At 42.3% G+C, this 25,033-nt stretch overlaps 1 protein-coding gene across 1 annotated transcript in view; it reads right to left on the reverse strand.

The window, feature by feature from the left end:
* The window catches only part of LOC137324454 (calpain-2 catalytic subunit-like), a 120,531-nt gene that overhangs the window by 64,487 nt on the left and 31,011 nt on the right, over positions 1-25,033 (reverse strand). The window lies entirely within an intron of this gene.

Raw genomic sequence — 25,033 nt, forward strand, 5'->3', positions numbered from 1 at the left:
ACTATCTTCCTATAATGTTTAAAATGTTTCAAACACATACTAACCCAAGGAAATTATCCCCCATTGACCTCTATTATGCAAAACAAACTATTGTATCCAGTGTACATCTAAAACTTTTCCAAACAGCCCACTCAAAAATTGGGCAGGTGGCATCTCAGCTTCTGAAGACTGTGACTGGGGCTGAAGTTTTGTTCCATAGGCACCAATAACCCTTGCCCAGGTGGCCATTCTTTATGTGTGAGCCAAGACAGGGTATTCAACAATGGAGGATGCCACAGCTGTGCATGATGCTGTCCTCAACCAATATCCATATATGTAAAGAATCTTACAACACCAGGTTATAGTCCAACAATTTTATTTGAAAATCACAAACTTTTGGAGATTACCTCCTTCGAAGGCTCACTGGATAGTGATCAGGAGTGGGAACTAAGGTTAATTTTACATTACAGAGTTGCTTTAGTTAAGTTGGACAGAGAATCTCACCATCAACATCTTTTTTGAAGTCAAATCTTTGAATGAGGTATCATGAATAGCATTAATCTCGCTCCATTTTTTCCTGTCAATCTCAGTCTTTTTTTAAGAAAATGTTTTTTTGTGTAAACAATGAGTGCCAACATCTTAGCAGGGAATGGATTACACTGGGATATCGGCCAAAACCCTGCCCAAATGGATACAGTGAAAGTCCTTGAATCTTTGCAATTTCAATCCAGTTCCCTAATTTCCAGTAAATGTTAGTGCACAACACACAACTCCCCCTAATGGAACATTAATCTGTCAAGGATTAGCTTGATTCAGTAGTTAGCACTTTTGCTTTTTGGTCAGAAGGTTGGCGATTCAAGTTGCACTCCATCAGTTGGGCACATAATCGAAATTGAAATGCAGTATTGCCAGAAGCACGGAGGTAGACTTTCAACTTGCCGCCCGGGCATAAAACTGGCATTGCTGATTGGCCACCTGTTATAGAAACCGTTCAATTTTCACTTTGATTAACTTCAATGGAACGGAAAATCAGGCAGCTCCTAAAATGGATAACCAATCCGCAATGCTAGTTTTACACTCAGGCGCTAAGTTAAAAATTTACCCCACTAGCTCTTGCATGAGATGCTAAACTGAGGCTGTATCTGTGTGGTGCAATTGGATGTTAAAAATCCTGTGGCATATTTTGAAGTGGAGCACAGAATTATTCTGGTACCCTGTCCAGCATTCTTACCTCAATCAAAACCACTAAAAAACAGATTAAGTGGCAATTCTTCTCATTGCCATTTGTGGGACTTTGCTGTACGCAAAATAGTCGCCGCATTTGTCCACATAGCAACAGGAGTAGGCTGTTCAGCCCCTCAAGCCTGTTCTGCCTTTCAATTAGATCATGGCTGATCTGTACCTTAACTCCATTTACCTGCATTTGTTCCATATCCCTTGATACCCTTACCCAACAGAAAGCTATCGATCTCAGTCTTGAAAATTTAAATTAACCTAGAATTCACAACCTTTTGTGGGAGCGAGTTCCATTTTTCCACTATCCTTTACGTGAAAAAGTGCTCCCTGATTTCACTCCTAAATGGCCTAGTTCTAATTTTAAAATTATACCCTCTTGTTCTGGATTTCCCCGCCAGAGGAAATAGTTTCTTTGTATCAAATTCCTTTATCGATGAGATAACCCTCAACCCTCTTACCTCAAGGGAACACAAGTTTATGCAACCTGTCCTCATAATTTATCTTTTTAACCCTGGTATCATTCTAGTGAATCTGCGCTGCACCTCCTCCAAGGCCAATATATCTCTCTTGAGATAAAAACAGAAAATGCTGGAAATACTCAGCAAGTCAGACAGCATCTGTGGAGAAAGAAATGGAGTTAACGTTTCAGGTCAATTTTCTGTTTTTATTTCAGATTTCTAGCATCTGCAGTATTTTGCTTTTGATATCTTTCCTGGGGTTTGGTACCCAAAACTGAGTATTCCATATGGGGTCTGACCGAGGCTCTGTACAACTGAAGCATCACTTCCTCACTTTTGAATTCCAATCCTCTTGAGATAAAGGCCAACATTTCATTTGCCTTTTTGATTCATTTTTTTCTGTACCTGCGCGATAGCTTTTAGTGATTTGAGTACATGAACACCTAAATTGCTTTGCTTCTCCACAGTTTCTAGTCTCTCAGCATTAAGAAAATATTCCGATTTATCTTTCTTGGATCCAAAGTGGATGACCTAACACTTCCCCACATTGAACTCCATCTGCCACAGTTTTTCCCACTCCTCATTCGGTTTGCCTATGTCCCTTTGTAACTTTCTGCTCCCATCAACACAGCTTACTCTGCTTCCTTACTTAGACTCATCTGCAAACTTGGATATTCAATCTCTATTCCTTCATCCAAGTTATTAACATATATAGTGAAAAGTTGAGGCACCAGTACAGATCCATGGAGAACATAACTTGTTAGATCCCACCAATCAGAGTGTTGGGCACTTTATAAACTTAAGCGGAGATCCTTCCAATCAGGTTTCCACCTCTGCCACAGTCCTTATCAAAGTCACAAATGACATCCTATGTGACTGTGACCATGGTAAACTATCCCTCCTCATCCTTCTCAACCTGTCTGCAGCCTTTGACACGGTTGACCACACAAATCTCTTCCAACGCCTCGCCTCCGTCGTCTAGCTGTGTGGGACTGCGATCACCTGGTTCCATTCTTATCTATCCAGCCGTAGTCAGAGAATCACCTGCAATGGCTTCTCTTCCCGCTCCCGCTCCCCCAAGGATCTATCCTTGGCCCCTTCCTTCTTCTCATGGGACATTCATAGTTCAAAAACATTACAAAATATCTCAACAACAACAATTCCAACTTGCATTTATATAGCGCTTTTAACGTAGTAAAACGCCCCAAGGCGCTTCACAGGGGCATTATTAAACAAAATTTGACACCGAGCCACATAAGGGGCTATTAGAATAGGTGACCAAAAGCTTGGTCAAAGATGTAGGTTTTAAGGAGCATCTTAAAGGAGGAGAAAGAGGTAGAGAGGTGGAGAGGTTTAGGGAGGGAAATCCAGAGCTTAGGGCCTAAGCATCTGAAGGCACAGCCACCAATGGAGGAGCGATTAAAATCAGGGATGCAAGAATTGGAGGAGTGCAGAGATCTCAGAGGGCTGTAGGGCTGGAGGAGGTTACAGAGCTAGGAAGGGGTGAGGCCATGGAGGGATTTGAAAACTAGGATGAGAATTTTCAAATCGAAGCATTTCTGGTCTGGGAGCCAATGTAGGTCAGCAAGCACAGGGGTGATGGGAGAATGGGGCTTGGTGCGAGTTAGGATACGGGCAGCAGGGTTTTGGATGAGCTCAAGTTTATGGAGGGTGAAAGATGGGAGTCTGGCCAAGTGAGCATTGGAATAGTCAAGTCTAGAGGTAACAAAGGCATGGATGAGGGTTTCAGCAGCAGATGAGCTGAGGCAGGGGTGGAGATGGACGATGTTATGGAGGTGGAATTAGGTGGTCTTGTGGTCGGAAGCTCATCTTAGGGTCAAATAGGACACCAAGGTTGTGAACGATCTGGTTCAGCCTGAGTTTGTGGCAAGGAAACGGAGTTTGCAGCAGCGACCAAAGACAATGGCTTCGGTCTTCCCAATATTTAGTTGGAGGAAATATTTGCTCATCCAGTACTGAATGTTGGATAAGCAGTGTGACAAATGAGAGACAGTGGAGGGGTCGAGAGAGATGGTGGTGAGGTAGAGCTGAGTGTCGTCAACGCACATGTGAAATTTGATGTGTTTTTGGATGATGTCGCCATGGGGCAGCATGGCCCGAGGAGCAGCATAGCCAAAGACTATGAATGTTTCTGGCCATGCTCTATAAACATTAAAAATGTAGTAGTTGCAAGCCAAACTCTGTAGCAACTCACGGTTACACACACATAGGGGGTAATTTGCAACTCACCGCCTGGGCAGTAGCCTGGCAGAGCAGATAAATGGAATGATAATCGGGTGGATTCTACAACGGGCAGGTGATCTGCTCCACCAGGTCACGGCCTAGGTGACGAAGTTGAAAATTACTCCCATAGAGTTGTAGGATGATGGAAGGCGTGCAGATTCACATTCACGGGCAGCCTGCAGTATAACTCCAGTGTTATTGACTCTAAACTGTGTTTTGCAGCTGTATACTGGCCAGTTATTTGTAATGGAGGATAGGAAATGTTGGAAGTTTGGACTACATTTGTGTAATATTTATGTGTTTACACATGTGACTAATAATAGAAATCTCTCCCCCCAGACTGTATAACGTGTAGCCCAAGAGAGTTACAGGGAGAGATCCTGGAAGCCCTGAATCACTTTTTTTAAACTAAATTTTTCAGTATGGACCTGCTTTTGCTCGGTGTAACCTCTTGAATCTAATTACAATACCTGAGTTTGTGACATCCCGTTCAAGTGTTCTGAGTATAGATATCACATGTCACAGCAAATGTACCTGAAACTGCGCATTTGGCTCCTGTAAACAGCCATCTGCCCGATCTCTGTGTTGACTGCATTTTACATATAATAGTTCTGGGGAACATCACAAATTCTGAACGTGATTAGCTCAGTAAATATGAAGAGTGGAAAATTACTGAAGGCAATTATGCAAAACTAGGGTGCAGTTCCTGAAAGATTAATCATCCCCCTACTGTTTACATACAATAGCTCAAGTAAATGTTAGAAATCTGACCAGCACCATATATTTTAAATATGTTCCAGGATTTGCTTCATTTAGTCTCACAAACTATGATTTAAACACTATTCACCAAAGCACGAACAATGATCTGTTAGAACATGTTCTTTCAGTTGGTTATGCTAGCTAGCATGTGGTTTACTGAATTCAGGGTGGGAATTGTGCGGGCGGAGGCAAGCCCCCATTACATTGTTGGCGTGAGGTCTAGGCCATTTTAACTCCTGTGCCTCCTTAAAATTTGAAGGGCTGGTTTCCCAATTGCCTGCAGAATCATTCCATCTTGCTTCTTCTACAACTCTCACCAGATCCTCTACATGCACAAGCTCCACACATCTCCACGCACCTTCTCAACTAACACTCACTCTCAGGAACTCACCCTCAGGATAAGACTGTGCATGATGCCAGTGAAAGTTAGAGGATGAGCGGAGGAGTCTGTTCCCGCCGGGCAAGCTGGGTTAAAATTGGCACTGGTGCAGCTGGGCACCTACAAGTTGTGGATTGTGGACTGTGGCAACCTCATGCAGGATCATTGTGACTGGTTGGGCATCTAGTGTCGCCATCAGGTGGAGACCCACTGATGCAGAGTGGAACTCTCTCAAAATAGCAGGAATTAAGTTCTGCAAAACTATTGCTCAAACTTTTTCAAGTAGGATGTTTATAGCAAAGAGAAAGAGCTGACACTAATCCATCCATCTGTGATAGATTTGTATCCAAGTGGTTCACTGTGGATAAAACCCTCAGCTTCATGTGGGTACTCCTGCCACCACCCTGGCTGAGATCAGCTAACTCAATCATTGATCAGGGATCATGCCTTTGACCTTCCTGATCTGTGTGGTGCAGTTCCACATTGGGTGTTGCATTTATCAACTGAGCCATTGGGGTGGTTCTGGTTAGTATCAGTCTTGGCTCAGATGTAACACTCTCACCTCTGAGTCAGAAAGAAGGTTGTGGTTCAAGTCTCACTCCAAAGGCGTAATCTAGGCTGGCACTTATAGTGTAGTGCTGAGGGAGTGCTGTACTGTCAGAGGTGCCGTCTTTCAGATGAGATGTTAAAACTAAGCCCTCTCAAGTGGATGTAAAAGATCACACGGTTATTCTTTTCTTTCTTTTGTTCTTTCGTTCGTTCGTTTATTCGTTCTTTCATTCTTTTTTTCTTTCTTTCACACTTGAGTTGCATGCACTTAAGCACTCCTAACAAGATGTTTCAGTGTAATATTTACAAAGAAGGTGAAAATGAATGCTATTTCAGTGCTTCTGAGTAGATGGTTTGGCACAAAAAGTCTACTAATATTACAGTCATACCAGAGAATCAACGTCAGCTGGTCAAAATAGAAGAGAATGACCTCTGGAAACCAGAACATCTTGTTTTACAGATAAAGCTTCAGATTACAGAACAAACAGGGAGGAGGACGAGGAGTCAGGACTGAAAGCCAAGACTGCCACCATTTTAATTTGTGTAATATTAATAAAATGTTAATCATCCAGTGACTCATGCAAGCAGGTTTGCCTTGTTAAAAGTCCAGGAAAAGTTACATAGGAGTTACCCCAAATGAGTCAACAAATGGATGACAGTCATCAACATTAATTGCAATACTTGTGATTTACAAAACTCCCAACAATAGTTGTACAATCATCAAATGCAAGTACTTGATATCCTAAACTGGCCAATATGTCGAGTGCTACAAATGTGTATCTTCATTCAGGAATATATGTCATATCCAACAATTACAATCCAGAATATAGAGCTAAGAACATAAGAAAGCATGGACTGAGAAATTTGCTCTTTCCAAAAAACATGTAAAATCCGCCCTTTCATAGACTCTAGCCCAATTATTTAATTTCCTGAGTGAAAGTTAAAAAAAATTCTCCATGGATTTAAAAGTAATTCCCACTATGCAACTCTGATTGCCTATTTTTCACAGATGGCACTCTGTTGGTCATATCAGCATGAGAACCATTGTTATCTGTATTTCATAAAATCATAGAAATTTCAGTTCAGAAGGAGACCATTTGACCTGTGTGCCCATGCTAGCTCCATTTTGGAGTTATCTACTCTAATCTCATTTTCCTGCACCATTCCCAGGCCCTTTAATATTTTTCTGCTTAAAATGTTTATCTAATTCTCTTAAATGGTATGACTGACCTGGCTTCAATATCCACTTATGGTGATACGTCCCATATTCTAATAAACCTTAAGGTGAAAAAAATTCTTTTGAGCACTCTGCAAATCTATGGCCCCTTAGTACCAATTCACCAACCAGTGGAAATAATCTTATTTAGTCTCTTTAATCCTTTCATCTATTTGGACACTTCTATTAGATCACCCACCCAACCTTCTTTGCTGTAGTAAATACAGCTCTAGTTTTTCAAATCTCTCATCATAACTTTATCCTCTGATTAAAGTTTTTACTTGAATGCTTCAGCCTCTTCCTGGGCATGGGCGTGATATTTTTCTGTGATGCTGTGAGCTGAATTTGCACTGTGCATTCTGAGCATTTGCATTCTACCTAATTTCACAGGATGCCTTAGTAACATTCAATCAGCTGTGCTGACAGATGACAGCGTCTTGCAATTTCTGCTTAGTTGTACTTCAAGATTACCTGAAGATAAGCTAGAGGACAAATTTCAAAGGCTTTACACAGGTAAAATTTATATTTAATTTTTTAACCACTACGTATGAATGTGTGCACCATTCTTATCACACTATTATTTTTGACACCCAGCAAGCCCTACCCTTCTAAAGGACTCAACAGTTGATATATTCTGCATCTGCGACCTGTTCGAACTGGCCTCAGGGGCCAGGGTAAATCGCACCAAGAGCGAGGCCATGTTCTTTGGGAACTGGACCGACCGATCCTTTGTCCCCTTCACCATCAGGTCGGATTACCTGAAGGTGCTGGGGATCTGGTTCTGGGGGGCCGGGGCGTGCACCAAAAACTGGAAGGAGCGTATTTCTAAGGTGAAGCAGAAACTGGGACTGTGGGATCGACGATCCCTCTCGATCGTGGGCAAAAACCTGGTCATCAGGTGCGAGGTGCTCTCGGTTTTGCTGTACTTGGCACAGGTCTGGCCCACACCTCTCTCCTGCGCTGTGACAGTCACCTGAGCCATCTTCCACTTTATCTGGAGATCAAAAATGGACCGTGTCCGCAGGGACACGATGTACAAATCTCTGGAGAAAGGGGGGAAAGGCGTGCCCAACGTGGCCCTCATCCTGAAGGCCACTTTTGTGTGCGGCTGCATCAAGCTTTTCGTGGACCCTTGGTACGAAAACACAAAATGTCACTACGTGCTGAGGTTCTACCTATCCCCGGTGTTGCGAAGGATGGGCCCGGCCATGCTGCCATGGAACACTCCGTCCAGTTGGACCATTCCGTCCCACCTGTCCCTCGTCGAAAAGTTTATGAAAAAAAACACTTTCGACCACAAGGCGATCAGTAAGTGGTCCACACGTAACGTCCTCGAGACCCTGCGGGAAAAGGAGACGATGGATCCTGTCAGTCGGTTCCCCGAGCAGACTGTCAATGTCATTTGGCAGAACGCCTCATCGCCAGAACTTTCAAACAAGCACCAAGATTAGCTTGGCTGGTGGTGAGAAGGGCCCTTCCCGTCAGATCCTTCATGCACTCCCGGACTCTCAGCCCCACCGCGCGCTGTCCCCGAGGAGACTGCGGTGCAGACGAAACCGTCACCCATCTCCTTCTGGAATGCGCCTTTGCAAAGAAGGTCTGGAGAGAGATGCAGTGGTATCTGTCCAGGTTCGTCCCGAGCAGTTCCGTAACACAGGACTCTATGCTCTACGGGCTATTCCCGGGGACGCACACCGAGACAGACATCAACTGTAGCTGGAAGACCATCAACTCGGTGAAAGACGCCCTTTGGTCTGCCCGAAACTTGATGGTCTTCCAGTGCACAGAGCTGTCCTCGACCAAGTGTTGCAGACTGGCACATTCCAAGGTCCAGGACTACGTGCTCAGAGACGCACTGAGGATGGGTGCGGCCGCTGCAAAGGCTCTGTGGGGACAGGCAACCATTTAGAGCCTTCCCGCCATAGTAAACAGAGGGGATGCAATCAGGGAAAAACCCACCTTGGGCAGAATGTAAAATTCAAATTGCTGTAATGTACCTGTAATGAATCTGTAATGTACCTGAAATGAATCTGTAAGCAATAATCTGTGTTGAGTGTGATGCAACGAGGCACCCTAGAGTGTGATGAACTGTAATTATGTACAATGTGTTCACTGAACTGTACTTGATGTAACCTGCAAATTGTATAATCTGTATTGTGTATGTTTGGAATGTGATATGACAACTGTATTGTATGTTTTTTGCTACAAATTTTATGAATAAAGTATATTTTTTGAAAAAAAAATTCTGCCAAATTGGTCTATTTTCATGGTTAAAATTTGCTCTCAAGTGCTTTGGAGATTAATTAACTCTTGAAGTGAGGTCTAAATTTGATTAGGTTATATATATTTGCTTACTTTTACAGGTCTATTATTTCCTGAGGTGTGGACAATGACAGCTGAGTGGGTGGAGTTCTAGGTGACTGCCAACTCATCACCTACACACTATTAACATGAAGATTGTTGTCATTGGTATGGAACTATTCTAAAAATAAGGTTGATTGATTGATAAGCCTGTCCAAATTTGTCACATGTGACATCTGGAGGATGAATCCCTAGTTTTGCTAACTTTAATGAAAAGTTGACTAGAGAATGAATAGAGTCTTGTTTTGTTCTCACAGCAACCTTCTCACTAAAATTAACAAAGACAGTAATTTCACACTCAAGTGTTCATGCAAAGCCAAGAAGCCTATTGGTTAGTTTAGCAGTTAATTTCCAGGATTTGTCGATTAACTTTCCCTTATGTTTTTCCACATAATCCGTTCTTACACCCTTTTTAACTGAGATTTCCAATTTGTGTTGACTTATTTCAGCAGCACACAATGAAATTATGTCAGTTTTCCTGAGGTCCATAATTACCACCACATCACTGGACATTCATTAATGAGTTCCTTAGAAACAATGCACTGCTCAATCCAACAATGGAATACAATTTAGGAACAATGTATAACATGCCCTAGTGGTTAAAACTGCACAACTTAAATGGAATTTGCATGTGAGCGAGAAGTGTGGAAACTAGCTGATCAAGGGTTTGCATGTATCGGACCTACGTAAAACTTCTGAAGATTGGAAATAGAAAGTATGGAAAGTGGAAATTTCGACCTAGGTCCTCCATTGATAAATCGATCTTCTATTGTATCCGTGTAATATTTCCATTTTGCAACATCCAACTGTCTCTTAAATGACTATAAAAATTTTTAATCTCCAATATCCTACCCAGAAATCCTTTTGGATCTCAAGTACATACTTCAGACCAGTGCAAGGTGACTGTTCGTCTGGTTTCCATCCTCCCCTCTTTGGAGAACCCCTTCTATGTTTTCACTTCAATTCAAATGAGAAGGCAACAATATTTTTGGGTTCACAGTTACCACTTGGAATATCGTTTTGTAATCAACATAATAGGTAGCTGAGTTATGAATAAGCATAGCCCATAATTAATGTTTGATTTTAATAATTACAGAGTGAGTGACAGCTGTAAATGACATCTTGATATAGCAGCCGAGCACAGATATAATGAGTCACATGGGCAAATCGTTGAGCAGACTTCTAGCCTACTTAAGCAAATATTCTGACATTTAGATGGGTTTGAAATATGCTCCTGATTGGATTTCCAAAGTTATTGTCGTGTACTGCAAACTGCACAACGTTGCAATGGACAGGAGTATCTTCAATGCAATGGCTGAGGAGCAGCAGGAATTGAGATGATGATGAGGAGGCACAGCAGCTACCATCTGGAGAGGTCCTGATGCAGGTAGGGAGAATAGCATGTCATGTGCTCAGCCCATTGCTGTATAGAAGCAGCGTCTTCATCTGAGCATGTGCTTCTTCTTCCCTGGTTTGACACCTTCTGTAAAGATGGTATTTTTATCCATATAGCTATCTCAGGTGCACCTCAGAGGCATGTTCATATATGGACTGTAGAGTTAAAGCACATTGATCTTCGTTGCTTGCCTCTGTTTTCATTATGTAGCCCTTGATTAGATAAGGCATAAGAATTACACAAAGTATAACTAATTTCATATATGCAGAGGGAGTGTAGGAGAGATAACTGCATGTCCTTATACAGGGTCTGTTTTCTCATTAGTATTCTTTGTTTACCTTGGAATTTTGCAGGAACTACTTCAACCTGTAAGTTACTGTGAAGGACTTTCCTCTTTAGTGTTTGGTCATAAAGCATCACTGGGCAGAGCGCATAGAGGAAAATTGGATGGGAGAAGGATTGTATGCCTATAACGGAGCCTGCTCGATTTTTCATCGATTAATTTAAATACATAGATTAATTTAAATACATAGAAAACTGGGTGGGTCTCCGGTACAGGCCCTGTTTTTATCTGTGTGCTCTGTCCACGTGATACTTTATGCCCAAGTTCCAGAGAGGAAAATCTGCCCAATGTGTTGACACTCTCTCCCCCTCCCATGCCTGTCTTCAGCTCCATAGTGAGTAAGTCACTTTCTCCGTCCATCTATAAGCTCTCAAGGGCATTTTCACTAAATCTTGGTTTTGTTTGAAGTCTTATTTGCGCCATTTGAAGCAATTTTCCTGAGTCATAGCTAGATTACCAGAAAATGGGTGTCTTAAAGCAGTTGTGGTTGGCTCATTAACAAGTGACTAAGTTGCATTATTGTAGAAGCCTTCTGACATTACCCCCTTATTTTCCAAGGTCTCTGCTTGATGGATGCCTAAATAGAGCAGTGGCCACAAATATTGGGTGTCACTGCTTAAACCCAACGTACTCAGGTCAGAGGAATTGAGACGGGACTGCTGGGGACAAGCTTCTGGAGGCTGAAAACATGTAAATTCTTTTCTCCCTAGGTGCAAGACAGGATTTGGCGGCTGGAGACTTTCTGACCGTTGTTTTGGGACCATTACTGCTGCTGGTGGACTTTCCTCCCCTGCTTTAAGGCATAAGCCTCTGCAGGGGGATGAAACTTTTCAGACCTATGGTAATAAACTATATCTTGAAATACAGGCTGGTTCAGGTCTCAGAGCATACTTTGAGCTTGCTCTACCTGATGCACCCAGATGGGGAGTGGCATGAGAAAATCAGCTCTGAATAGTATTGAAAATTTACTTGCCAAGGCAATGGTCTAAGGCATCTTTCAATTATTCATTCTTTCACTTTCTTCTGACTTCTATATCCATCTCATTGGATAGTCACCAACATTCAGTCCTTCTTCTCTATCACCCTGTCTACCTATGAAGTGACCATTACTTGGAGCATGCATTCCAAAAAGCCTTCTGCCTCCCTTGTGTGCTCCTCAAGTTGAGCAACTTCAAGCTTGAACGAATGCAGCTGAAGATATTTCCTACAATCATCTGCCAAAGCAAAGTGTGCTCACAACTACTTGCAGCTGTTGACATGCAGGTACTTCAGGGAGGCATGGAACACTACTTCTGCAGCCTGACCTGCTTGGCATGCCTTCGGTGATCATGCTCTTCTTTCAAAAAACTCAGGAGTGCTATTCCCATTGGGAAACTCATTGGTGCCAATAATGGGTCAGGGGGCAAAACAGAACTAGCTCATTGGGTCCTAGGTCCCAGCATTAAAAAAATGGTCTAGAAATGGCCTAAAAGCACTTGCCTTTATATTATTATGTTCTTTAAATGAATTGCCGCCTCACTTCTCAATCCCCAGAAAAACTGGATGCCTAATTTCCTTAACACTGTTTCATCTGAATATCTTGCATCTCTAAGCATCAGGAAATGGTGTGCTGGATGTCTGTGCTCCCATTTCCATATTTAATTGAAAGTCTTGCCTGCTTTAGATAGGATCTCCCATCCCCAACCCCAACCAGAAACTTGAGCGGCTTGCAAAATGGGTGAAAATCAGTCAGGATTGTTCACCTAATCTTACGCTCTGTTACCTCTTGCCTGTGCTCTTTTCCAGGGTGCAATTGAGATTAGAATTGTCCCCCATGACTGTGGCTGTATTAAAGAACAGCAGTTTCCTAGATTAGATATATCTGCGTGTAAGAACAAGAAAAATTATGTGGTTGGGGTTTTCTGCCTCTGTGCATGCCAGCTGCAATTATCCTCCCGTTTATTTTAAAGGTAAGAAAACCGTGTCTAAAATCACTGTACAATATGCTTTGCTTTTTAAAGTTGCTGGCTTATAAATGGGTAACAACAAACTAAATATGTTCAGCATATGTAGAGTCCCTAAAGGATGACAATGAAACTCAACTATAACTTTCCAAATAATCAACTTTTAAACCATTGGCAAGAAAACCTATGAAGAAAGTTGAAAACTAATTAGAATTCTCTTTCTACCAACAAATTCCCTGGGGCCTATTTTCAGGGTGGAAGTGAGTTCCGGGAGGTAAGCAGGCACCGCCCATGCTTACGTTCACTTGTTTCACTTGCTGCTTAAAGGCATTTTACTTAAATTGGATTGGTTGGTTTTAATTCCTCCCAATTTTTATTTTTCACATTTAGTTTCAGAATGGGATAGGCTAAATAGAACAAATCCTTCACATTGCTCTGAGCAGGATTCCAGAAGTCCCTGCATGCAGAGACACTTTTTTTTTTAGTTTCAACTAATGCTTAACTCTAAATTATATGTTTGCACTTATTGTCATCACTGGCAGGAAGCATGACTTTCGTGTAAAGTAATTACTTTTTCTTTGACTTTCTTTGAGTAACATACTACATAGAAGCAGTCAGCTTCCCTGAAATTCACTTTAACGAAATGACCTGTTAATATTGCAGATTGTGTGACACAAATTTTACGGAATGTGCGAACTGTAGAATGAACACAGCTCGAGAACAGGTCATGTGGGCTGCTCCTTGCAACGGATCGGGCTAGAAATTGGACTTGGGCCCGAAACGGGCAGCAAGTCAGCAGAGCGATTGCTCCGCGTGCCGGCGCGAGGTCCATGCCAAATTTGGCACCGAGCCGCATTTAACCGGCAAACTGCGGATGCCGCCCATGAGCCCCTGCCAAATAAGGGGCCCCTAACGGCAGCAAGCCGTGTCCAATAGGCAGCCCGTCAGTTACAACCCGAGGAGTTCAGCCTCCTCGCCCTCTTTCTCATTGGAACAAGCCGTCCATCAAGCTTACCAGTCCCAGCACCGGAGAACAGCCGGCCAGCTTTCTGCATTGGGGGAGATTTTAATGGATCGGGGGGAGTAGGGAGGTCTGTGGGTGGGGTGGCGGGTGGGGGGGGTTTCTTATTGCCCTGGACTCCAAGAATGATTAATTCGCTCTGTACCTAGGCTGCTGTTGCCTGGCACACCATACGCTCGCACAAGTCATTACCTTCAGAAGAGGGGGGAAAGTCGAATAAAATTAAAGGAAATTCGGGGAAAGATGTAAATTTTGAAAAAAAAATTGTCAGCTAAAGCTTAGTAGTGACATATCTCGTTTAAGAATCAGCAGTTGTGAAACATTCTTCAGAGAAGGCTTCGGTATTGCTCCTGGTGATGAAATACCTGTGGAAAGCAGAGATGTGTGATAATGTCAGACAGCAGTGCAATCAGTTGAGTTTTGTCTGGCCATGGTTAACTCAGATAGGTTGGCAGCAGACTGCGATTTGTTTGATAGACAAACTACGTCATGTTTAGGAACACTAAGGAGTAGAAATTGGTATGTTTCACGCCCAATTTCTGGGTCAAAATCAGGGTTAGAGGAACCAATTTCGGGTGGGGGAATCCCACACCCGATCACCCCCAGGGAACTGTTTCGTTCTCGGTTGCTTGCCCTTTGTGATGGAGGCCCTCTTGGACCTAACCTGATGCTTCAGCTACCTGGGGGCAAGAGCTGGTGAAGTAGCTGACTGCTGCGTGAGCCTCTTGAAATTGAGACGGTTCTTGGCCCCCTGGCAGCTTTGCCCCGAGATGGACCAGATGCAGATTCTACCACCTCTGCAACTTCTGTGTGGTCATTATAAACATGCCTAGGTTTTTACTCTTGAAAACAGGAAAGGCTGCTGACACATTTCCTAGCCAGAACAATAATGCTTCTGTACAAGTGAATTTGTCCAAGGTGCTATGGATTAACTGCTTTCTAACCTCAAGCATTCATTATTTGAGACCTTTTCATTTTGTACCCATCTCCTTTACTTCTATGCTTGTGCATATGGGATCTGTTTAAGATACCTCCAATACATCATGTTTGGCCTCTAGAACAATGTCTTCATTTTGTGTGTATACTGCAGCTCTCACACACCCTTTTTATTCATCTGGTCAAGCACCCAAGCTGATATTCCTCTTCCTAGCCTTATCACAGTTTCTGCAAAATCTACATTTTGGAGGCCTGTAACTTTTTCTAATGCTGGATGTGTGGCAGGCAGGTGAGCAGGCCGGGAACTGAAGGCTTATAAATTTTTGTAATGTTGAAATCCAGGGGAGAGAGTGTCCGAGAGTGGAGGATTATTAAAACGTTTCAAGGATGCTGCCGGAGAATGTAGGAAAACTGGCCTCAGATTGAAAGCCTTTTTATAAAACTTGGCTTGAGATCCTTGGAGCGAAAGTGTTGTTGTTATGCTGTTAGTTTGACATTTCTCAGTCTCCCACCCTCCCCTGAGATCTTTGCTCTCGCTCTCTTCCCTCCCACTGAGATGTTTTATCCCCTTCGATAGTTTTTTTATGGGCGCATGTATTAGAGATGTTAGTTAAGCTAAAGCAGAACAAAGGGCCAGGACCTGACCTGATATATCCAAGAATGTTGAAGGAAATGATGTATATCCAATTCCCTTTTGAAAGTTACTATTGAATTTGCTTCCACCATCCTTTCAGGCAGTACATTTCAGATCATAACAACTCGCTGAGTAAAAAAAAATCTTTGCATCTCCCCCCTGGCTTTTTTGCTAATTATCTTAAATCTGTGTCCTCTGATTACTGACCCTCCTGACAGTGGAAACTCTTTCTCCTTAGTTACTCTATCAAAACTCCTAATTTTGATTTAGATATAGAACTAGAGAGAGTGGTGTCCAAATTAGCAGAAGATACTAAAATAGGGGGTGTGGTAAATAATTGAGGACTAAAGGAAGCTTCAAGGGAATATTGATAAAATAGTGGTATGGACAAAAATGTGACACATGGAATTCAATGTCAGTAAATGTGGAGTGGAACATTTGGTTTAAAAAAATAATTATATTTTGTATAGGGGAAGGCTGGGTGATATGGAAGAGGTTCAGGTTCACAAGACATTAAAAGCAGCACTTCAAGTGAATAAGGCCAGAAAAAAGCTAATGGAATACAGTCCCCATCACTTAATCTGCCCACGTTTAAACTGGGCAATTGTTTAAATTGCCCAAAAAGTGCTAACCATTTCCATTATAGTCAATTACAAAGTCGCTGCTTGTAGCGAGTTAAGCGCGCTGGGTATTTCAGGCAGAAACAGGTCACAAGATTGTACCTCGTTAAGTTGCAGTTCCCTTGTATACTTAATCACCTCTAACTGGTGCTGGGTTACAGTTTGCTCTACTCAGTACTGACTGCAATAACAAAGTAAATAACACCTCGTTAACGTCCAAAGTACAAAGTAGCCGGCAGATAATCTTTGGTCTCCGTTGTAGTACAGCCACCATCTCCTATCCTTACAACTGTGCCTCACTTGCCATCATTTCTTTTTCAGCCTTCTGACTACACCTACCCAAGAAATATTCTTAAATAACCAAAATCATTACACACTTCTACAAAGGAATAGCTGAATCTTGATAAATGAACTTTTTTATTCATAGCTGTCGACATTTTAGCATGAAATCTATTTCGCTGTTCTTTTAGTTCTTTCTTCTGAACATCATGCAAGTTGCAGATGGAGGGGTTAAACCATCCAGCCCATATTGCATTAGCACCGATCCTATAAGCGTTGGGGACTGCACTGGGTTTTATGGCAAAGGGTACAGAATATAAAAGTTGAGATGTAATGGTGAATCTATATAAAGCCTTAGTAAGACTACAGTTGGAGTACTGTGTGCAGTTTTTGGCTCCACACCAAAGCAAGGCTGTTGTGGCAAAAGAGAGAGTATAACACAGATTCACTAGGACGCTGCTGAGTAAAGAAAGAAAGAACTTGGATTTATATAGCGCTTTTCATGACCTCAGGATGTCCCAAAGTGCTTTACAGCCAATGAAGTACTTTTGAAGTGTAATCACTGTTGTAATGTAGAGAAATGCAGCAGCCAATTTGCGCACAGCAAGGTCCCACAAACAGCAATGAGATAAATGACCAGATAATCTGCTTTTAGTGGTGTAGGTTGAGGGATACATATTGACCAGTTGAACTCCCCTGCTCTTTGAATACTGCCATGGGATCTCCTACGTCCACCTGAGAGGACAGATGGAGCCTCAGTTTAAAGTTGGCATCTCTAACACTGCAGCACTCCCTCAGTACTGCACTGGAGTGTCAGCCTAGATTATGTGCTCAAGTTCTAGAGTGGGGCTTGAACCATGATCTTCTGATTCAGAAGTGAGAGAGCAACCACTGAGCCAAGGCTGACACCTGTTATGAAGAAATATAAATGTGAAGACAGACTTGAAAAATTGGGGCTGTTTTTGTTAGAACAGAAGAAATTACAGGGTGTTTAAAATAACCAACAGTTGGATAAAATAGATAGAAATCTACTGTTTCCAGTGATTGAAGGGTTTAAGAGGGGCATAGATGTATGATTAAATGTAAAAGATTTAGGCCAGAGAGCAGGAGACGTTTTATTTTTAAACAGAGGGTTGTGAAATGCACTACCAGAGTTAGAGATTAAAGTGGAGACCATGTCAGGTTTTAAGAATAAGTTAGATAGGTGGTTGAAGAAAAGGGGAATAAATGGATGCACAGATAGGGTTAGGACTACTGCACGTGTGGAGGATAAACACAACCTGTTTCTGTGTTCTAATTTCTATGTAACGCTGCACCCTGAAGATATTGTATACCCTGAGCTCCCAGCCTGTCCATCCTCCTCTCACTGAATTCCCAGCCCTTGCTCTCCCTAACCTCTCTCCTTGCTCTCTGGCCTCTCCCTGTGCTTAAATTTCTATGAAACATTAAGCTCCTCACAGTGGGTGAGTGAGTACCTTCATTTGTAAGCTAGTGAACCAAGGTGAAAAGCTGTTCCCACTTTAGGCAAGATTATAAAAATGACTATATTTTTGTTGTACTGCTCATGGTGTAGTTGTGTTTTAGTTCGTGTTGCTCAACGAGTTGCTGTTTTTACTAACTCCTAACCTTCAAACTTATTTTGCACTTCAAAAATCTTTTTGAAAAGGATTGTAGCAATTTTAAAATAATTTTCACAAAGGACAGCAATAAGTTCTGAAATGTTTTTTGCAGTTCATTTGTCTAAGATCACTGCATTTCTTTACTGATCTACTTAATTATAAACGGTTACATCAAAATGATACGCATTCCCACAAATGCTGTTTTGTGAGAAGGGAACCTGATTTCTGTTTTGATGGCAAAGGCTGCCACCTTGTGAGCAGTTATATTATTTCCACTGTCAAGAAGACGTCCATTTCAAAATGATCTTTGCATTTTGTTGTTCTAAGTTTTATGATGGAACTTGTTCATTTCCTCTTTTTTTGTAAATTTTCCCAATTCAAAGCTTATTGGGACCAGGCTGGAAGCTTCCAAGCTGGCATTGGAGGGAACAGGATTGATGCAGCCACATTGTCATCATCATGAGAAATGGTGACATTTGCGACCACTCGTTGCAGCCCATTTGTGCTGGGCAAGGGTTCAGATGGGCTAATGGGCTGCATGAGAACAAACCAAACTGTCCCAATTAAGTCATGTAGTATTGAAGCCAGGGTGCTTTTGAGGAAATCTTTAGTAACAGTTGTGGCTGTCACTCCGGAAGCAAAGAACCTCTTCCTGGCGTTTTGTTGCCACAGAAATCTCCCGGGCTGCCACATTCACCAGGATGTTCTGCATGCCCTGACATAGCTCTTGCATGGTGTTGTAGATGTGGGTTGTGGACTCCTCCAACTTATCCACTATCTGTATCACATGAGAAGAATTGTCACCACTGCCTGCACACGAGATCCATGCTCCCAGGTCATATTTCTTTTGAAGACCAGGCTCTTGAAATATGGCTTCCTGGGCTCCTCAGCTGAGGGCAATCGTTTCTGTTCCCTCCCCCCACTTCCACTTGGAAGAGACGGCTGTTTCTTCATCATTGCTTCTCAGCTTCCCCTGCTTACTGGTGCTCTGTGCTTCACTCTGCAATATACCTTCTTTCTCACTATTTACCGAGTGGGTGTATCTGGGCTCATGCTTGAATAAGTAAGTAAAGTGCTATGATATAGTCAGTGAATCAGGTGTGGGAATGGGCACTACAGATGTGCCAGACTGTTCGTCTGTTTCTTCTTTCTCTAAACATCCAGCACCTGTTACAAAAGTTACAACACTTCAAAAATACTTCATTGACTGTCAAGCACTTTAGGATGTTCTGAGGTCATGAAAGGCGCAATAGAAATTTCTTTTGGATTTGTGTAGTACAGATAACCCTCAAGTTTACTCCTGATAATCGATTCCATAATTTTGCATGAAATTGAAGTATTTCTTCTCCTTCATGATGCATTGGTTGTGATCTTCCAAAATTCCTTAGATTCTAGAACGGTCCCAGTGGATTGGAAGGTAGAGAAAGGAGGGAGAGAGAAAACAGGGAACTACAGGCCAGTTAGCCCTGACCTCAGTAGTCAAGAAAATGCTGGAATCCATTATTAAGGACGTAGTAACGGGGCACTTAGAAAATCATAATATGATTTGGCAGAGTCAACATGGTTTTGTAAAAGAGAAATCGTGTTTGACAAATCTACTAGAGTCTTTTGAGGATGTAACTAGCAGGGTAGATAAAAGGGAACCAGTGGATGTGGTATATTTGGATTTTCAAAAGGCATTCAATAAGGTGCCACACGAAAGGTTGTTACAGAAGATAAGGGCTCATGGGGTTTGGGGTAATATATTAGCATGGATAGAGGATTGGTTAACAAACAGAAAACAGAGTAGAAATGAATGGGTCATTTTCAGGTTGGCAGGCTGTAACTAGTGGGGTGCCGCAAGGATCAATGCTTGGGCCTCAGCTATTTACAATCTATATTAATAACTTAGATGAAGGGACCGAGTGTAATGTATCCAAGTTTGCTGACAATACAAAACTAGGTGGGAAAGTAAGCTGTGTGGAGGACACAGAGTCTGCAAAGGGATATAGATAGATTAAGTGAGTGGGTAAGAAGGTGGCAGATGGAGTATAATGTGGGGAAATGTGAGGTTATTCACTTTGGTAGGAAGAATAGAAAAGCAGAATATTTGTTAAATGGTGAGAATCTATTAAATGTTGGTGTTCAGAGAGATTTGGGTGTCCTTGTACACAAAACACAGAAAGTTAACATGCAGGTACAGCAAGCAATTAGGAAAGCAAATGGTATGTTGGCCTTTATTGCAAGAGGGTTGGAGTACAAGAGTAAGGAAGTCTTGCTGCAATTGTACAGGGCTTTAGTGAGACCACATCCTAAGGAAGGATTTATTTGCCTTAGAGGTGGTACAATAAAGATTAGAACATAAGAACATAAGAAATAGGAGCAGGAGTAGGCCAATCGGCCCCTCGAGCCTGCTCCGCCATTCAATAAGATCATGGCTGATCTGATCCTAACCTCAAATCTAAATTCATGTCCAATTTCCTGCCCGCTCCCCGTAACCCCTAATTCCCTTTACTTCTCGGAAACTGTCTATTTCTGTTTTAAATTTATTTAACGATGTAGCTTCCACAGCTTCCTGGGGCAGCAAATTCCACAGACCTACTACCCTCTGAGTGAAGAAGTTTCTCCTCATCTCAGTTTTGAAAGAGCAGCCCCTTATTCTAAGATTATGCCCCCTAGTTCTAGTTTCACCCATCCTTGGGAACATCCTTACCGCATCCACCCGATCAAGCCCCTTCACAATCTTATATGTTTCAATAAGATCGCCTCTCATTCTTCTGAACTCCAATGAGTAGAGTCCCAATCTACTCAACCTCTCCTCATACGTCCGCCCCCTCATCCCCGGGATTAACCGAGTGAACCTTCTTTGTACTGCCTCGAGAGCAAGTATGTCTTTTCTTAAGTATGGACACCAAAACTGTATGCAGTATTCCAGGTGCGGTCTCATCAATACCTTATATAACTGCAGCAATACCTCCCTGTTTTTATATTCTATCCCCCTAGCAATAAAAGCCAACATTCTGTTGGCCTTCTTGATCACCTGCTGCACCTGCATACTAACTTTTTGATTTTCTTGCACTAGGACCCCCAGATCCCTTTGTATTGCAGTACTTTCCAGTTTCTCACCATTAAGATAATAACTTGCTCTCTGATTTTTCCTGCCAAAGTGCATAACCTCACATTTTCCAACTTCTACTTCGCATACACCCGCTGCATATTGACTTTCACGCAACATCTGATTTGGAGTGCTTCTTCCCATAGAAGTGCAGGTTACCACAGCGTGAAGCTGTTATGCTAACAGGTCCTTCCAAACCATCCCAGGAGACATCTACCACATTCTACCACAGGTTCTACCACATCCTACCAAGGTTCACTTGATTGATTCCTGGGATGAGAGAGTTGTCCTATGAGGAGAAATTGAATAGAATGGGCCTATACTCTCTGGAGTTTAGAAGAATGAGAGGTGATCTCATTGAAAAAATAAGATTCTGAGAGGGCACTCAGAGGGTTGTGAATATTTGGAATTCTCTACCCCAGAGTGCTGGGGATGCTCAGTCGTTGAGTATATTCAAGACTGAGATCGATAGATTTTTGGACTATAAGGAAATCAAGGGATATGGGGATCGGGCGGGAAAGTGGAGATCAGCCATGATCTTATTGAATGGTGGAGCAGGCTCGAGGGGCTATAGGGCTTCTCCTGCTCCAATCTCTTATGTTGTTATGTTCATATAATATGGGCACAATGGAATGCTAAACCTCAAAAACATCATGGTTGCTTTCTGGATCACGGCGACTGATGTACATAATGTTTCTGTGGCCAGATACCATCTGAACCTTTTGTGCAAGCCTGTTCTTTTCATGAAGGTCAGGGAATTGATATGGGGTCCCCTGATAATACCACGTGTGGCACTTTGCACTCAAAGGAACCCTGCTTCCCAGTGAAAGCTGTATCCCAATCCAGCTGATACTACTTTCAGCACACCAGTTGTTACTTGATTGATATGTGTGTGTACTACAGACTGCTTAATGTGGTAGATGTCTCCTGGGATGGTTTGGAAGGACCTGTTAGCATAACAGCTTCACGCTGTGGTAACCTGCACTTCTATGGGAAGAAGCGCTCCAAATCAGATGTTGCGTGAAAGTCAATATGCAATGGGGTGTATGCGAAGTAGAAGTGACAAAGATAGATGCCATATGCTATGTCCAGGTACATGTGGAGAGGTTTATAAACACAGGACTCAAGGTAGCACCGCGTGTAAATATAGAGCCTGAGGTGTCTTTGCACTTGCAGATGATGTCCCATCATGAAGTGGTCCTCCTCATCCAGGTCATGGGAGTTGACAGTGCAAGGCACATCTTCCTAACCTTAGATGCTACTTATGTTATTACAGCTATTTGCTGCTTTAAATGCAAGCCAGTCCATACAAAAAGACAGTATCAGGAAACCAAAAAAACTTTACAAAATGATCATTGGAGAAGCTTCATGTGCTGTTTGAATTCTATGGGGGGGAAGGTGGTAGAATTCAACTTTGGGGGTGCAAAATAGGTGGTAGCAAATTGATGGATAGTCAGTTGAAAGGAAAATCAGGCAGGGTGTACAATGGGCAGCTGATCTGCTGCTGCCCATTTTGCATCCCGGCCAAAGTTGAATTTTAACCCCAATGATTCTATAATTCTGAGATTAAAAATGCTTTAGGGCAAAAAAACCCCAAAATTTACAGTGTAGGCTGAAAAACAGCAAGCTGCCTTTAAACAGCTCTGTGGGGAAGACCTCACCTACTAGCACTAATTTGCCCAGTTTTTTATGGCTGTGCGCAGAACCTCGCCTGAATTCATAAAACTCTGAATGGGACCTGATTATAGTAGTATGACTATGCTAACAAGGCCCACGTAGCTGGGAGTGTGGCCTCACAAAAATGCACGTCGCAATATCAGGCATGTGAGCTTAGCAGCTCACAAAATCAGCCCCTTATTAACTCTGATGCACAAAATTAGTGCATGTGCTCGTTTCAATGCACAGAGGAAATTAGAGACCCATCTGTTACCTCACTAATGCTATTGAGTGTGACGATCACTTTCTGATTCTTGTTCTTTGGGCTTTATTGTCTCCTATTCCCAGTCAATGGGCAGCAGATCTAGTCCTCTACTTGTACACTTACAACCCTTATTTGCCTTGGCAATTGCTGTAATAATACACAACACTTTCAAGGTTTGCTCAGCCAACAAGCCCAAATCTTACCCCGATTACACCTTACTTGGTTGTGTATTATTCAATATATAATCATATTTTGCTACGTTCAGCACCAATAAGCATTACCTTTCATTTCTCAATTTTTAATATTTTATCTGCTATTCAGCTGGCTGAGTTGTGAGGTAGCTTTACATCCTTCTCTTCTGAGCTGTTGATCTTCCCACACAACTTAATGTCCTCCGCAGATTTTGACAGTCCGCTTACAATGTGCTCATTGAGGCCAGTAATAAATATTTGGAGCATCAGGTGTGCCAGAACTGATCCTCAGGGAACTCTACGAATCGCAGCTGCCCAACTGAAATGGTCATCACTAATAAACCAACTTCTGTTTCCTATTATGTGGCTGATTCATTATCCAGTTTACAACTTCCTCTGCGATCCCATGAGCTTTCATTTGAGCCTTTCATTCCATGTAAAATGGCAGGATGACCCGAATTGTTACTGCAATTTTTATTTCTTAATAGAATTTTGTGTTTAATAAACAATCACTGTGGGTAAAAAAATCCTATTCTTCAGTGCCAATTGGATTGGGATGAAAGTTATGGCCGGGAAATTCCTCCAAGCTGCGTTACTCCGTCAGAAGTGTGTCAGAAACCCAGGCGAAGTAATGCTGGTGGAGCAGGAGCAGCTCCAAGATATTTCCCAGCCATAGCTTTCAGTTAAACAGCCTAATATTAAACATGGTTATCTGCTGTATAAAGGGTTTTGATAGAGCAAATAAGGAGAAACTGTTTCCACTGGCAGGTAGGTCGGTAACCAGAGGACACAGATTTAAGATAATTGGTAAAAGAACCAGGGGGGAGATGAAGAGAAATGTTTTTATGCAGCGAGTTGTTATGATGTGGAATGCACTGCCTGAAAAGGTGGTGGAAGCAGATTCAGTAGTAACTTTCAAAAGGGAATTGGAAATATACTTGAAGACGCAAAATTTTCAGGGCTATGGGGAAAGAGCAGGTGAGTAGGACTAATTAGATAATTGGATAGCTTTTTCAAAGTGCCGGTACAGGCACAATGGGACAAATGGCCTCCTTCTGTGCTGTAATAATCTATCATTCTATGTTCTTGAAAAGTGGGACAGAATCACACTTGAGCCATTCAGTCCACCTATCTGACAGTCGACTGACTGAGCCAGGCACTTCACCTGCTGCTGCAATCCTCAGCCAGACTTGGCTTTTTAAACCCTACACTTTAATTTGAAAGCACCCCCAACTCAATCCAAAATGGGACTTGTGCTACTGAACCATCAATGGATATTGAAGTTATCTGACCCCATCAATTACTGCAGAACATTGGCAGGTGCAAGTCCTGTCTCATTGGCACATATCTGGCATAATTCATCGCGTGGAATTAGAGGGCCATTCTTTGAAAGTAGTAATTGCATATTGCAGAATGTCCTCTAGGTGGCAGTCAACTTACCTCCAACTTTCCTCCTGATGTTAATTGATCTGTTTTGCGTTTTTGTCTTGTTTAATTTCTGTTTGTCTTTAAATTGTTTTTGCCTTATATATTCTTGTTGACCTTTAGTATTTCATTATTATTTTTACTATTTTTTCTAGAGATAGCACTTTTCTGCATATTTTGCAGCACAATATAAACAGTGCAGAGAAGGTTGGAGTAGATTAGGCACACATTACTAAACAAACCAAGTAAAATTTGACCTTAAGATTCTGCTGAGCAAGACTTACTTATTTTTAATGTTTTTCGATAATTTCTTCCCCTTTACACCCCCCACCCCCCTTCTCCTCAAGATTCTGACTGTTGCTGGGCTGCAGCTTCACAATGCTTGGTGCCCTCTGGTATTATTTCCAAGCAGCCAATTTTCATGTGTGAG

The sequence above is a fragment of the Heptranchias perlo genome, chromosome 8, assembly GCF_035084215.1.
Source record: "Heptranchias perlo isolate sHepPer1 chromosome 8, sHepPer1.hap1, whole genome shotgun sequence".
NCBI lineage: Eukaryota > Metazoa > Chordata > Chondrichthyes > Hexanchiformes > Hexanchidae > Heptranchias > Heptranchias perlo.